The following is a 14684-nucleotide window of genomic DNA, read 5'->3' as shown; positions in this document are numbered from 1 at the left end:
TCTTCTTAATCCTTTTGGGAGCTCAGATTGACTCAACTTTGGTTTTGCTTAAAACTGTTTTTCAGTAGGCTACATGGGAGGACAACAGCCAGTTTTTCAGTATTGGGAGTTTTCTTTGCTGAAATGAAAATGCTTAAAAATTCCCCTTCCCTGTCCCCTGCTCCCTTTCCTTGTTACCACCCGGTCCCAGTCTGGCATGTTCCATCTTGACTATAAATTTCTTCACCCATTTATTCTAGCAAATCTGTTCATGAGTGATGCCGTCACTTGAGCAAATATTTGTCATAAACCCTCTCCCCTTTCAAGCCTTTTCAGTGTCTTACAGCGAGGAATATTATGCAGAAGTTTATTTTTTCTGGCAGTAAATGATAGTGACCTGTGTGAATTAATGCAATGGTTTTTTGGAAACCATTCCAAAATGTTTTTTTGGAAACCATTCCAAAAGGAATTTGACTATTCCTTTCCTATAGAGAGGCAGAGGCGTAAACAATGAGGTTTTTTTAAGTGATTAGGGATTAGGAGTGCTGGGTAGCCAGCTGATGGCACCCAAAGGAGCCCTGATTTGCCCGGAGCTGTATATTATATTCAGTATTTTCTAATGCTCGGACCCAGTGAGATAGTAAGCCAGAAGTCCAGAAGTGACTTCTTGGAGATCTTGAATATTAAATATGCATCTCTTAAATTCTGCATATTTAATAATTTTATTTCCTATAATTTGATGAGCTAGAGGGTGGAATTATTTATTTACTGTGAAAACATACATGTGGGAATGCATGCCCTAAGTTGAATTTACTGTGAGTCTTTCAAGAGATACCGCACTGGGACTTTATCCTAAATTGGGGATTCATGGTAGAGAGCTCAGCCGTTTCTGTGCTGCTGAAAGCTTGTAATAATTGTGGAGGTTGGGCATAAAATTGCTGAAGCAGTAAATTAAAGCTGGCCAGAAGGGGAAACTCTGACAGTTTTTCTAGTTAGGACAGTTCTACAGAAGTTAATCTTGTGCTTTTTTTTTGTCTTGTTTTTGCATGAATTTTTGGTTCCCACAGGGCTGGGGAGAGTTGTGGGTGTTTGTTTGGAAGCAATTGCGTATGCAGACTGCATCTCAGAAACTTCAGGTTGTAATTTTAGGTCGAGTTGTGTGTGGAAAACTGTCAGTCGAAAGCCTCTGAAATTGCTTTTCCTATATGGTTTAACTGGTTCCAGAGCTGATTAAGTGTAAGTAATAGAAAATGGTATTAAAACACGGTAACGTATTCCACTAACATGAGCATCTGACTGTATGGTGTAATGTAGAGAAACCTCTGATTATGTCACAGATTTGGGAGGTATCCCAGCAAAAATCGTGCCAAATCATGACACAATGCTGGTTAGGAATATCCAGTATTACTTGATGCCAATAACTTTCCAAACCTTGAACTCTTTTGACAATTAAAATCCTGGAGCCAGCAGGGCTGAGCAGTTTTTCAGGCAGAATGTAGGTGTGAAGTGTTCTCCTTTTTACCTTGTAATTACTCACAAGAACTCTCTTAAAATAGTCAACTGGGCTGGATGGGCTCATTCATATTTACAAACCTGGCAAACCCCTCGCGCTGGATTTTTTACAATGGGAGTAGAAAATACTGAAGAGCAAAGCAGCAAGAAAAAAGCTGGGAGTCACTGGCAGCCTCTCTGTATACAGGATGCTTGTTCGAGTTGAGGGTGTTAGTGGGGAATCGTCCAGTCCTGTTGGCCAGGACAGATGTGTTGGAAAAAGTTACTCTTTAACTGTCGGGGATCCCCCAATCGCCTGCCTTTTCCTCTCTCCTCCCTCTCCATTTCAAAACAAGGACTTTAGCAGGATGCCGTGCAGGGCTTTGCTCAGGGATGCAGATGTGTTAGGTTGCAGGAGCTGCCAGTGGGGACCCCAGTAGGATCCCATGAGCAGGACATGAGTGGATTTTAGCTTTCAATTGGAGTGCTACCCAGAGGCTTTAATTAATATTGGATACTTATTGCACAAGGCAACGTGCCAGTGCACGGTAATTGCTTACAACTGAACTGTGGGAGACCGGGAGGAGGAACCATCACTGTCCATTTGATAGATGAAAAACTGAGCCGTGGAGCGATGAAAGTTCTTGCCCTGGGTCACACAGGAAGCTGGTGGCAGAGCCAGAAAGTCAAGCTGGTACTTGAATCCTAATCCAGTACCTTAATTAAAAGAATGTTCTTTCCCTTGTATGGTTCAGCCCATCAAGCTTTGTGCGCGGCTGAAGTGCCTTTCTGTTCTTACGTACTTAATGGCAGGTAGAACCTCTTGTTTTATAGTCAGCTTACTAATAGATTGACTGTGTTGTCATTAAACGTATGTAAAGTCATGCAGTCTTGAGGGAGGCCGATTGCAAACCATCAATGTGGTTTTCCCTTAACAGTTGTATCGTAGTGAATCCGGGTTGTAGGAAGCAACATGGGAATGCAGCTGCTGGGACTTGAGTATAATTAGATCACTCTTGGATTGCAGTTATCGCTGGGGTCCGATTTCAGCAGCGGCAGTTCTGTTTAAGCGTGCAAGTAACTGATTGAATTGATATTTGAGTGGCAAGAAGACAGGTTCGTTGTCAAGCACTCCTCCTGCAGGTAGTTCTTTCTGTCCTAGTTAATGTCATTGTCCAGGGAAACAAAAGATGCTTTAGTTTCGGATGAAGTTCAGCACATTACCTCATCTACTGAGTTTTATAAGGAGCTGCCACAGCACGACACATCTTCCAGAAATGTGTCAGCAGGCCTTGCTGTTTACTATAAAAATGAACACAACTTGTCACAAATAAGTTCTTTTTCCAAACCCTTTCACAGCCAGTTTCACTGTTCTTTGAGCAGTTTCTCATTTACCTGATAGCCATGCCTTCAGTCCTCGTTCCTGAGGAGCGAGCTTCATAGGAGGCAGAGCACTACACAGTTGTCCTTGAAGAGTAATTCGTATTTTTATGTGAAAATAGTGTGAGAATAACTTCTCATCCAGGAAGCATTTTAAACGACTCTCAGCCTAAAGCCAGAAATCTCATGTGTGAGCAGTTTTACTGATGGATGTGCAGAAAACCACTTTTATTCTCAACTCCTGGACGTTTTAGAGGGCTTTAAGATGAGTTTTACTCTTGCTTTTTACAACACATTATTAAAAAGTCTATTAAAATGGCATCAACTTTTTGCTCTTGGTACTTCATTGTTTATATTTCCCTTAATGCAGGCAGAGGAAAAGACTTTGCCTTTGTTTATAGTCAGCTTTATTTTTGGATTTTCATGTGCTCTGGCTGTGAACATGGCACGAATACATTTTTTTTTTTCAAGACATGTTTCCATTTTATCATCCCCAAATTCATAAAAACATATGCATCACTATTTGCTTTCTGCCAAGTCTTATTTTGTCAAAATCAAGTTCAGAATTGGTTTGATTTGACTGTAACGCATTCCTTCCTTTCCAAAGGAGTATTTTTTAGGATTCATGTTCTGTATAGAAAAGGAACTGACTGGAGGGATTTAAAAGATGAGTAGACAAGGTGCTTGGGGATATGGCATAGTAGTGGACAGGTATGGTTAGACTCGATCATCTCAAAGCTCTTTTCCAACCTAGCGCTTCTCTGATTCGAGCTAAACACATGCCTGGGCCGTTGCATCACTGGTGTCTGGCAGGAGTTAAGTGTAGGTATTAACAACCAAGCCTGAACTTGCATTGCTGGCAGATCTGCTTCTCGTTGTTGACGCTTTGCATGGACAAGCTTTGGCTTGATGTCTTCCCCCAAGTGCTTGCGGCATGGGGCATGATGAGACAGGGGCTGGAAGCGTGAAGGAATCCATGCTGCTCCTTCTTGCCCTCAGGTGTGTGGATGGGCTGAGAAGGAAAATGATTTTATTTAATGTATGGATAAGCCCAAGTGCAGACTTTACACCTGGCACCAGGGTTTTGGTGAGGTGTGTGCATCAGAGGAGAAATTACACAAATTGTGAAGTGCTGGAGGCTGCATGGCTCCCTCCTGAAAACAAAGACCACAGTGTGATGGTTCAGCTAAGGAAAAGGAAAGCCTATGGGTCTTTTTCCCCCTCAGTTTTCTTAATAAGGTGAAAATATTCCAACCTCCTAGTTTTATAGCGCTAAAGCTTCTGCTTTCATTGGAGTAGCCTGGCTAAATTACATTTTATGGACAAATACTGGTGTCATTACTTCATCTGCAGGATGAGCAGCGAATTTGTCATGTTTGGAATGCTTCCTGCAGAGTCTGCTGGGGGAGGACTGCTCTCGCTGTCCCACTTTCTGTCTTATTACAGCCCCAAGGCAGGTATTTCTCCTTCTTTTGATGAGTGATGAACAGGATATTGTTTCAGCCCTGTTATCATTTTTAATAATGCCTTCTAATTCACGCAGGATCCTACTCATGGAGACACAAGTAGGAATTTACAGGAGTTGTCTGAAGATGATAACAAGACTGGTGCGTTGTTAAATGTGCAGTTGGCATGTGTTGAAAGCCATGTTTGTGCTAATCAGAAGGGCTTTCTGACCTGGGCCAGTCTTTTCTCAACAATCTTGTTACTGAAAATATTGGCAGCATTTTTGGCAGTGAATTTGTAAAGTTGGTAAACCTCTTAAAAATAGAACAAAAGACAAAACAAAAAAAGCTGAAGTTATCACCTATAGAAAAGTCATAAATGATTTGTGGTACAAATGGGATGAATGGACCCTATAAAAGCAAACACAAGGTTATTAGTTGTGTCTTCCTCTTTAATATGAGTTTGATCCAGTGGGAAGTGTCCCTACCTATGGCAGGGAGGTGGAATGGGATGATCTTTAAGGTCCTTTCCAATCCAAACCATTCTATGATTCTATGTTCTTCCTGAAAATGAGAGGAACCACCAAGGTGGGACAACCCTGTGGCTGCAATGGGATGGTTGCCCATGGTGGGCAAGATGAACCCTGAGGTCCTTAGTGGTTTTGGGGGTTGAACTAGGATTAAAAGAGATGTAGCAGAGGTGGAAGTGGATGCAGATGCCACTTGGTGGAAGGCATCGGGGATTGTTTATGGCTTTAACAAGCTGAGACTGGGGCTGATTGCACTGGGAAGATACAGGAGCAAAAGAGTGTTGTGGAGCCTTCCCAGAGGTTTGCAGTGCAGGAGAGAAAAAAACTTGGGGGTTGGGTACCAGGCTGAGATAGGTAAGGAGGTGAGAGGTCAGATGGTGTGGGCAAATGAGTAAAATGTGAAATTCTGTGGCATTCGAGGAAAGGCTGCACTTAAAAACCTTAGAATCGTACACTCTCTAAGGTTGGAAAAGACCTCTAAGATCATCAACTCCAGCTGTCCCTCTCCCTGTTCTGCACACCCCTGTGTGACTGGAAATGCAGAGGTGGCTGCATTTTACAGATTTTCAGGATTTGAAGTCATTAGCTCATCTTTGGATCGCTCCCACTCCTGTGGTGCAGCTTCGGCAGCAGTTGCTTCAGTTAAACATAAAAATAAAATGAAATCTAATTTAATTATAATTTAAAAGCCACATTGAAAATCAGAGTTTGTTAAAGCACTTTTGAGTATTGAACTGCTCTGCAAATATAAAACATTATATTTTCAACTTGCTCATTAAAAGGTTGCATGAATATGTTGAAATTTTTGACTGGGGGTCTGTATTTGAATGGATATTCCAACAAATTACTTTTTTTTTTGTCCTACTCATGTTCTCAGAAAGCAGTTCTGTCATCTGAGGTTGGGGATTGTGTTCCCCTGTCTTGGCTTTCTAGGAAGCCAGCCACTCACATGCTTATGCTGAAAGACAAGAAAATGTGGGTGCAGAAGAGAGGTCAAGAACTGTAGAAAACAACAGAGACAAACTTTCTTGGTTTGGATCTCAACTTTTGTGTCCAAATGTGGCCAGGCTAAGTGCTTGCTATGAAAGCTGTTCCATCTTGCAAACTGTACCTGGATTTACCTGTATTACTTAAAATATAACGGCAAATGGGTATAATCAGGGTCTGCCCAATGTTTCATCTGGTCCGATATCTAGAACAGGTTTTGGATTCAGTGTTGTCTTCAGCATCTGATTCAAGGCTTAGAACAGGTTTTGGTTAATGTGCTGTAGAAAGGAGTGTTATCCTGATGGAGGGACATCTCCCCTCCTAACATGGGATCACGCGAGGGCAAACTTCATCACTGGGGGAGGCAAGCCTGAAAGCTGAGTGAGGTCCAACATGGACATGTCTCCAGGCTGAGCCAGGATGGTCCAGCGCAGAGCATTGAAACTCTGGGACCTGGAGCTTTTCTTCTGCCCTGAGAGCCTGTGTACAGATCTCGTGGGTCAGCCGTGGCTAGTGGTGGAGCAGCATACCGAAGTCCTTCGGAGACTTTCACACCTGCGTTCCTCAATAGAGCGGGTGTGCTCGATGAGGGAAGGGGGAGAAGTGTAGAAATAAAAGAGGGCTTTTAAAGGTTTACGTAATCTTTTCCATCTGATTTTAAAGGCAGAGCTGTTTTCAGGAAAGGCAGCTTGGAGGATGAAAAATATGCAGTCAGGTCACAATAACAACAGCAATAATGACTCCCACTGTGTGTTTTATGGTGTTGGTGGTGAGTTAAGCCCACTGCAGCTGGGAGAGGACATCATCCCTGTGGGAGGGGTGCTGTTGGCCAGGCATACAGCAAACCTTTGGCAGAGCCTACAGGAGAGCCCAGTCCAACGATGCTGGACCCCGGCGTTGTCTCTGGAGGTTATAAAGCAGCCGGGTGTTGGGAGCAGTGCACAGTGCAAACGATGCTATCTCTGTGTGTAAAAATTAATGCAGTCTCTGGAAAGGGCCAGGACAGTAAAATTTTACCACTTGTCTGTGAGAAGTCACAAGTTGTTTTTCAAATTCTCTTGTAGCCTCTTTCTTTTTGGGTACATCGAAAAGGCTTTCAATGGAAATTGCAGCTCCTCATTGTTCCGTTACTCATGGGTTTTCACACTAGAACAAGGCCTCTCCCCTCTTTGTTGAGACACCTTTTGCCTATGCACACTCGATGTGAAGGCTCCTCCTGCACGTGAGCTCAAAGATTAGTGGGGTACAACTTCTGCTGCTAGGACTTTTTTGGCTCCATGGGGCTGATGAGACCCACCCTGCAGTAGCTTGATAATAGGGCTTTGCTTTAAAGACAAACTTCTCTTAAAACCCTGTCAATAATTTCATCTTTTAAAACAAGAGCAGTCACCTTGCCTTGCTGGCTATTCCTGCATTTTTTAACCCTCCGATACACATGTGATTTGAAAGGAGAGCTTCTAACTTGTTCTGATTGTTGTTCCTCCCCCCCAGTCCTGTTTTCACTGCCATTGATAGGTTTCGTATCATAGAATCTTTGAATGGTTTGGGTCAGAAGGGACCTCAAAGCCCATCCAGTCCCACCCCTGCCATGGGAAGGGACACCTCCCACTGGACCAGGTTGATTAAAGTCTCGTCCAACCTGGCCTTGAACACCTCCAGGGATGGGGCAGCCACAACTTCCCTGGGCAACTTGTGCCAGGGCCTCACCAACCTCAGCATGAAGAATTTCTTCTTTATGTCTTATCAGTCTTGCTTGCCTTCTTTTCCCTGGCTTTGTGCTGTATGAGAAGGAGGTATGCAGATGAATTCAGGCTGTAAAGGTGTTATGCGAAGATGGATTTTAGCTAAAATGCACACAGGACAGCAAGCTGAAGCTCTGCTGTAGAGCTATCCAAAGAGACAGATGGGATAATATCAGTGGGAGCTTTGCCTGCTGGAGAAACAGTGCCATTACTTCAAATTGGAGGTGAAGGGGGTGATGCCAAGGACAAAGAGTGGGAATATGCTGCATTAGTTTCTGTAAAGGTTTATAAAGGCAATGCCTTTTATTTGAGTGGTCTTGGTAAGCAGGAAGGCTCGAGTGGCATGAGGGAGTTAGATGAGGGGGTGAAGGCTTTGCTGTGGGTAGCAGATGGATCTGCTCCTGGTGCATGGGACAAACTTTTAATCTTTAGAATTAGAATTCTTTAATAGACAGTTTTTGAGTGTTTAATTTTATGTGAAAGTATTCAGTAACAGCAGGGAACGTATGAAGTCTGGCTCCCTACTGTCTCAGCTTATGCTGTCTGCTTGTACCGGTCCACAAACCCAAGCAGAGATGGATGTTTGAGCCCCAGTAGTTAGCAATGATGAAGTACATGACAGCAGCAGAAAGAAATACCTTAAGTTTATATAAAAGGCTTCTGAATTTGAGGACAGCAGGACCTTAGAAAGTGGTTTTGGAGGTTAGTCCCCCACTCCCATCAGTGTGAGCAGGTCCCTGTGCTGCTGCAGGCTGTGCCAGCTTTACTTCTGAACCTGGAGCTAAGACCTCTTTAAGCTCTCAGCCACCGAGACGACTTCTTTGAGTAGCGTTGGGCCAGTAGGCAATGCTATGCATGGAAACTCCTCCTGTACAGGAACACTGAATAGCAGAAACATTTGTTGGCTAACACCTACTGATAAAAGATGCCAGAATTTGTGTGGCATTTCAGCAGCTCTGGTACTGTTGATCTGACCCATGAGCTATTCTACTCGTCTACCTGAAAAGCTCCTGTTCTTTATCAAGTGTTCTTGCTGGGGATGGTCTGTATGTTTGTGTTTAATGACAGTGATCTGTTATTTGTTGTAGACTTAAAACATCTTCTGATTTTGCAGAGTTTGAGAGGAGAACATTGTCCATAACCCGCTGGGGATGCTCCCATGGCGTGTATAAATTACCTAGGGAGCGATGACTTGAGGGCTGTCTATGTATGTACATATAAATAGAACATGACAGTTCAGCAGCATTTCTGAATTGGCTATAAACAACACGCAGCGCTTCATATTATGCAGAGAGTAAACCAAACTGACGTGCAGCTGGTAGAAGCTGCTCAACTGCTAGTTCACGTCTATATTGTGAATGACATTAATTAGTAGAGGTGTTTTGCCTACACCTGCTCAGTTGTTTCTGATCTTCTGAAAGAGCAGCCAGCACTCAGCCTTACTATTCCACGCCATGGAGCAAATGGTGGAGTTAGCAGTGTTAGTAGTGTTTTCCTTCCAGCATTTCATAGCATTCAGACCCCCGTAAACAATTGCTTATTGCTGGAGAAAGGAAGTAAAGGTTTGGCTTGGCCGTGTGTGGAAAGCTACCCTGAAGGAGGAAATTCCTGTGGGGACTCTGACATCTGTTTGGTTAGACCCCTCCTACTCCGCTTCACTTGGGGTATGGAGAGCAAGTGTAGTTTCAAATCAAGTCCTTTGTATGAACCTGGAAAATGCTGGATTTATAGAGAAATCTGAGTTGCAGTTGCTTTTGCCATGGCTGCTCCTGGAATTCTCCTCAAAAGAGCTCTCTTAATTCGGAGAGCAATAATTAATCCAGCCTCTTGAATGCTCGGGAAGTGAGGTAGGATTTGCATCTCATGTAAGTGGGATGAAGGACAGTGATACTTGTGTCTCTTCTTCCAGACTGCTTCCTCTGCTCTCAACTAGAGCAGGGTGGAAACTTGAAAGGTCTTGCTCACAGAAAAGTGAGAAATTGGTAAGGATTTAATTTTTCTTTTTATGGTTGATATTGCACCCAAATAGCTACTGATCAGAGACTTATATCATGTGGCTGGCCCCGTGGCTTTAGGAAATGCCTTCACATAGTGGTAGGTATCTACACCACCAAAAAACTTCATCAGGGACAGCGATAGTATGGAATCATAGAATCGTTAAGATTGGAAAAGACCTCTGACCTCATCAAGTCCAACTGTCAGCCCAACCCCAGTGTGCCTACTAAACCATGTCTTGAAGTGCCATGTCTGCTTGTGTTTTGAATCCCTCCATGGATGGAGAATTCACCAGAAGCTTGTTCCAATGCTTGTTAAATAGCAGTATCTCAACAGGGGTGCCAAAAATTGAGCGTAGAGACAGAGCGGCTTGCACAGGTAGAGAGAATTGTTTCCTCAAACCGTGCGTGACGTGGCCATTAGTGGCACTCTGAGAAAACATGGTATTTGAGCCTTGAGATGGCAGTGGGGACACTGGTCTCTGTGGAAAGCTGGAGCTGTACCTGAGAGCTTTCAGCTTCTTGGTGTCTCCAGGCAGTGGTTAAGTTGCCAGTGAAGTTGCCATCTGACTGCGTTTGTGTTGGAGCAGTTTTGGTAACATGGGTGTAGTTTAGAAGAGGTCACAAGGAAAGGGCTCTGGGTGTCCCAGAGATGGGTGACACCACTGGCTTCCCACTCTATGTGGCTTGTCGCGTGGGTCAGTTGGTGGTATGAAGGATGTGTTGGGCAGATGTACATCTATCTGTAAAGTACCTGCCAAGAGAATCCCCAGACATGGCCTGTTGTTGGATGGGAGAGGACCCATGCAGTTGATGTGGGGACAGAGCCATGTAGCAACACATTCTTCCACCAGCAGTGCTGCTCCCTCAGCTCGGTGGCCTTCAGGGACCTGCTATGTTAGGTATGTGGCTCAGAAGTGGTGGGAGAATGCTTGCTACAACACACAGGAGAAACATTTCAGTCCCAATGTGTGATGAAACAGCTGTGATTGGTCTTTAAGGCTGAAGAGTCAGTCTTGCAAGTTTGGGATGCTCCGGCAAGGCGAGAGCCTGGGATTACAGTCTGGCTTAAACCACTGTAGGACACTTTTGAAATGCGTAATTTACATGCTAATTAGAATTTGCCAAACAGGAACAGATGTTGCACGGTTAGAAGGAAGGTGGTTGGGAATGGGCTGTGTTTTCCCTGACCAGGGTCCAGCCCACTGCTGAAGGCTTCCCACGCTCCATCGGGCAAAACAGGCGACAAGAGCTGGACGTGCTGTGCTGACCGGGGTGAGTGAAGAGGCTGTGGCAGGTCTGGGCTTTCAGTTAATAAGAGAGGCAGCGGGAACTGCTTTTTATTCAGTGATGACTGAATACACAGTACCTCTACCAGGGACTATTGGTCCAGAATGGTTAATGCTGCAGTGAGAGGCGTCATTTGAGGGAGCCCTCTGGAGCTTCGCAGTGGCAACCACCAAAATGACTCCTTGGAGTCAGTAACATCTCAAAACTGGTATGAAAGAGTCTGATGAATGTGTTTGTTTAATCATTGTGGAAAGGAATTAGATAACTTTTCTTTCCTCCCTTCCCCCTTCTTTATTGAGCATCTCTGTTGGCCCAGAACTCGTGTTTGGTTTTGCATTTGCTATTCAGCTTTTATTTCTAGGCTGCACTTGAATCACACATTTGCAAGAAGAGGAAACAAGCACATTCAAAAGGAGAAAATAAGAGTAGTTTTCATTTTTTTTCCCCAAATGAATCAAATGCCTTTTCCAAAGCCCATTGAATTCCATGTGAGTTTGTCCCCTGCCTTCAATGGGCTTTGGTTCTGGCTTTTAGCTCCCATGAAAGGTCCTGAACTGTCTGTGCTATGGTGGCAAGGAGGCTTGGACAGACAATTCCTGGAGCTCTTCTCAGCTGTTGGCAGAGCCAGGTTGCTAAGGAGACTTGGCCTGAGGATGGGCCCCAGAGCTCACCCCTTCCGGGGCTATTGTCTCCTCTCCCTGCCAAGGCACTCCAGTAGTGGCACAGCCACTCTTTCAGTTACAATACGCTCTACTTTGACCTCTGGCAACAGCAAATCCTGCCTTACATCTTTCCTCCACTGGCGAGCTTGGTGAGCAGGCTCTCTTCCTGCAGTATTTCCACTCCTGACCCTGTGCACTAGGACCAGGGTGGTGGGATCACATCTTCTGGGCTCTGTTGACTGTGAAACTTGGGGTCTGGCCCCTGTCACCCACCCCCATAATCCAACATCTTCATCTAGTGCGTTTGCATCTTCCCTCTGCTGTCTCCTTCATCTCTTGTTTCACCCTGTGTTAGCTCATCAGCAAAAAGGATTGGAGGAGATAAAGCCAAGCATGGGAGAGAGATGAGCCCTTTTGTAGGAACCACCTTTCCAAGGAGTTAAATTTCTTAAAAAGCCAATCCTTGGGACACTTTGAGGTGTGCAGGCTCCAGTAGTCATTTACAGGATAGTTCTTCCAGCCACTTCTCCCTCCCAGGATGGAAGGATGGGCTCCCACCCATCCCCAGGTGTCCTTTAGGGCTGGAAGTTTCCTGGGCAGCTCCGTCCACTGTACCAATTTTTCAGAAACTCAGAATTTTCCAGCTTTCCTGGATTCTTTGCAGTTTTCTTTCTTGGAGGAAGGTATTCTCAAGCTTTATCATTAACAGGCTAAATGACAGTTACATCTAAGCTGTTGGGCAGGTCTTGTTGCTAATTGTCTTTTCAGATAGCAAGTCTATTTGTCCATAGATAAGCAAGGAGAATTGCTCAAGCAATTCTGAGCAGAAATGCTTAAGCCTTGGGCACTTTTATGATGGTGTAAAATGTAGATGCTTTTAGCCTTGAATGTGATATTCCTCACGTAAGCAATCATTTTTACTCTGCCTTTGGTAGATAAGTGACTCTTCAAACAGGCCTCGTGGTGTTTTCAGTCTGAACTGCAGGCTGGAGAAAGCAGCCTGTGTGTGTCTCTTGAGGTGGGATCCAGCATTAAGTGTGTTTTTTCTTTTAAAAGTGTTGTAAACTTAGACTTTGGGGAAGAACTAGAATAAAAATGAAATGTAACATATGGAGACTTACACATGATTATCAGTTTAGCTCAATTACTTTCAGATCGATGTGCAGAAAATATTTTTCATAGAATCGTAGAATAGAAATATTAAGGTTGGAAAAGACCTCCAAGATCATCCAGTCCAACCATCAGTCCATCCCCACTGTGCCTGCTAAACCATGTAGTGAAGTGCTACAGCCACACATTTTTTGAACCCCTCCAGGGATGGAGACTCCACCACTGCACTGGGCAGCCTCTTCCAGGGCTTCACCACTCTTTCAGTAACGATATTTTTCTTAATATCCAATCTAAACCTCCCCTCATGCAACTTGAGGTCATTCCCTCTTGTCCTATCACCTGGCACTTGAGAGAAGAGACCAGCACCCACCTCTCAATGACCTCCTTTCAGTTTTACAAGTTTTTAAACCTCCATTCCATCTTGTTTTAAACATCTACTGCATCTCAGTTGGGCCAGGAAGATCCATTTAAGAAAGCAGGGCGTATCTATGAGAAGCTTGAAGGTTTATAAAATTGGCATCTACTACTTTTTACGGTCTTATGATGTATTGTTTAGGATGATTGGAAACAGTTCATCTATGGGGTGATTTTCTGTATTATTGCATGTGCTTTTGACTTGTTTTTGAAACATGTCGTATTAGTGGTGAAACACTAAAATTTCAGTGGCCAAATTGTAAAGATTTATTTCTTGATGTTCTGGTTCAATTCCATATCAATGAGCAATGGAGATATTGAAACCACTAGGGCTACAGAGCTACGAGATTGGTTGCCGACTTGTTTTTTCTGAGTTAAGTAACTAGAGATGTATATGGTCATTATAGGTTAGTGTTGATCCTGGTTATGATTATTAAATTATGTAAGGCTAATGATAGAATTTGTTTAACGGGTCTTTAAGACTTTTCTAAAAGGCAAGCTTGACTCTTCTCCTAGGATTAGTAAAACAGAACACACTGTTTCCATCGAATAGGAGCGTAGTCAGTTGTTTGAGTGATGATATCTGCTTACAAATGAAAGGCTTGTATTTTGAATGTGAAATAGTGATATGAGATTTATGAATATGGTTTTGACAGTTCCTGTGCTTAAGCAGAGTCCTTTTGATGTGGGTGGTTTGCATCCCAAACAGGGTAATGTCCCAAAGTTACTATTTCAAAGAAGTGATGCTGTGCGGAATTGCACTTGGTCATTTGTAGTTTGTGGAACTTTCTCCATAATTGGGTTTTTTTCCCCATTGTGGAGTGCATTTATTGTGGTACTGGAATTGGATTGTTGTGAAACCCCGCCTCATTTGCACTGTGATGTTTACATTCCTCTGTGTTGTCTGCCTGTGTGGGGCATAGAATCTTCCCTCCTGCTCTCTTTGAGGAGCTGACAAACAGCAATCATTGCTCTGTGTGCTGAGGAGTGGCTAAAGTTTGATCTTAACACATTTACTCTTAGAAAAGAAATTTCATCAATGTTTTACCCATCCATATACACGCAATTTATTTCTTTTTTTTTTTAAAGCAATTTGGTACCAAGAATGTAAGACCTTTGCTTTTACTTCTTTGCTTTGCCTCCTCTTCTTCAGTAGAGGAAACGTTTGACAGTCATCGATAAAAGATTAAATCATTGATGGCTATCGGGATAAGCTAAACGCTTCTCCTGGGTTGGTGCTGGCATAGTAGGAATGTTTCCAAGACATTTCAGGCCTCGTTCTCTGGTTTGTTTAAGGGCAGAGAATAAGGTCACAAAGGAAATCAAACCCTGATGTGGAGAAATGAAACATGAGGCCTACTGACTTCTAAAAAACATTTTAAATAACATTCTCTAAGGTTTCGTTTTATACTGAAGGCAGCTGTAATAAGTTTTGGAAGATGGTGTAAGGTTTCTATTAAAGAGAAGGGTTTCGCTTGCTGTTTTTGTGCCTAAATGAAGGAGTGAGGGAGATGGAATTAGAGCTTATTTAGTATAAGGTGAGAAGCGAAAAGTTCTCTGCAGAAATGTGAAATAGTAATTTATATGTTCTACTGTAATTTACAAATTAAAAATATTAAACTGTTCCTAGATCTTTGAAAATTGCACATGTAGCCATGGA

General features: G+C 43.4%; 1 protein-coding gene across 2 annotated transcripts in view; it reads left to right on the top strand.

Moving 5' to 3' along the window:
* FGFR2 (fibroblast growth factor receptor 2) overlaps window positions 1–14684 on the top strand; it is an 86362-nt gene that overhangs the window by 36122 nt on the left and 35556 nt on the right. The gene's annotated exons all lie outside the window — the stretch shown is intronic.

The sequence above is a fragment of the Phaenicophaeus curvirostris genome, chromosome 9 (genome assembly GCF_032191515.1).
Source record: "Phaenicophaeus curvirostris isolate KB17595 chromosome 9, BPBGC_Pcur_1.0, whole genome shotgun sequence".
Classification (NCBI taxonomy): Eukaryota; Metazoa; Chordata; class Aves; order Cuculiformes; family Cuculidae; genus Phaenicophaeus; species Phaenicophaeus curvirostris.
Note: the sequence above shows the minus strand (reverse complement) of the source record. Positions and strands in the feature narration are given on the sequence as shown.